This window comes from Echinops telfairi, unplaced genomic scaffold (assembly GCF_000313985.2).
Source record: "Echinops telfairi isolate 266 unplaced genomic scaffold, ASM31398v2 ScPeMD7_7469;HRSCAF=8507_0, whole genome shotgun sequence".
NCBI lineage: Eukaryota > Metazoa > Chordata > Mammalia > Afrosoricida > Tenrecidae > Echinops > Echinops telfairi.
The window spans coordinates 8,510,710-8,512,810 of NW_022111372.1; positions in this window are offsets into that span (position 1 = coordinate 8,510,710).

The window sequence follows — 2,101 nt, forward strand, 5'->3', positions numbered from 1 at the left end:
TCCCATGTCCCCCCGGAACTGTCAGCTCCGTTGTTTTCTCCTCCAGATTGTTCATCCAGTCTGTCCTATCCAGACAGGCCTGCGGAGATAATAACATGCACAAAAACAAGAGAGAGAAAAACCAAGCAACAATGTACAACAAAGCAGCAACAACAACAAACTACTGATAAAGAACAAATTAAAACACAAGAAAGAAAAGCTTGTAGTTAGTTCAAGGATCATTGGTCTTTAGGAGTGTTTTCCAGTCCAGGCTGTTAGGGCACCATGCCCTGGCCCCAAAGTCTGCTTTCAACATTCCCTGGGGACCTTGCTGCTCCATTCCCTTGCTGTTCCGCTGCACTCCCCCCGTGCTTTGCCTAGGTGTGGTGGGATCAGATCGGGTGCAATTCCCACAGTGTCTCTGGTACTGTCCCCCACAGGGCCATGGGTCAGTGAGGGGCGTAATGTCTCATAGTGGGGCTGGCCATGTGGTCCTCTCTGTGGATGGCTGCATTAATTGGGGTCATCGTCCTCAAGGCCTTGGTGGGCTAGGATGTGCTCTAGTCTCTCCTCCCCTCGGAAATCTGCTCCTGTGTGCTGCAATCAGATATGTCCCTCTCCCGGAGCTGCGGATTCTGTGCTGTCCTTTGAAATAAATTCTTCTTGGAAGAGGGGCAAGCATCCACTTAGTATTTGGGACTTGGACCAGCCCACCCAGACCTCTCCACTGGTTCCCTAGTCCATGCCCGCCGGCATGTTGAAATCACACCTTGGAGCAATGGGTTGAAGTCTGGTCCCTCTTTTCCTGTGGAGATATAAACAATACCCTCCCCTTGAGTGAGTTAGCACCCTGTGCCCCTGCTACCCATTTCTTTCTTATTTTCATCATTTTTTCTCCTTTCCCCACCTCCTCCCCAGTTGTCTATCATGTGCATCCCTGCTCACATGGATACAGGCTGATGGCAACCAGAGGCTCAGAGCTGGAGAAGCCAAGTGGAGACCCCTGCCAGCACTGAGATGCTTACACTGCCACTGGATCCACAAGACTTTCCACCCATTGGCCTGTGATCTTCCTGCATTTGGTGTCATTGCATGTGGTTCCTGAGTCTGAAGAGTGGTTTATACATTGGTGTCAGACATATGGACTAATATTGGACTTCTGGATTTGATTTGGTCTGGGTCGGGATGTCTTCTCAATATTCAACTGCTCTTGCATATGAAGCTCTTTCTTATACACATATGAGTGTCTCCCTAAATTTGCTTCTCTAGTCTACCCGGACTAACAAATCCATCAATTCCTGGAACCTTATTTTCAGCAAATGCTTTCAGTGAAATTTGGATCTGTCCTACAGTATCAAAAGTTCTTGTTCATATCCTACCTCTTGAAATGGTTGAATGTAGATGAATTCTTTTGGGAAAAAGGACTATGAGTATTCTTTCCATCTTCTTTTGATGCTTCCTGCAACATTCAATATTTTTCTCATTTAATATTGCAATGTCTTTTAATATTGCAACTTGATGCTATTTTTTTGGAGTGTTTCAGTTTAAGATGTGTTGAGAGTGTTTTCATATTTGGTTTCTAACATGATGTTTCTGCATATTTCGTTACAATGACTTATTTTCTCTTTTCAAGTTGCCCTTTGAAATTTTCTGTTCAGCTCTTTGACTTCATCATTTATTCCATTTTCCTAACCTACTCTACAATTACAAGAGGTTTCACATTCTCTTCCGATATCCACGCTAATCTCATTCTCTCTCTCTTTTTTTAATGGCCTATTGATTTCTTCACCTATGTGTTTTTGATATCACATAGCTCATCAGGTCTCCTGTTATTAATGTTCAGTGAGTCAAATCTAATATTTACATATTTTCAAAATTCAAATGGAATGTCATCAATATTGTATTTTGGCTCTTGTGAATTTATTTTAATTCTCTTCAGCTTCAAACTGAACTCCCATCTGAGTCGTTATTCTGTTCCACAGCTACAATCTGGCCTGATTTCAGCCGCTGATACTGAATTTGTTTCCTCATTCCTCTGAGCATAAATGAGATAGTTTATTGTGCCAGCCTGGCTGATAAACACAAGTGAAATTAACTGAAGGGCAGAGAGATAAATGGCTTG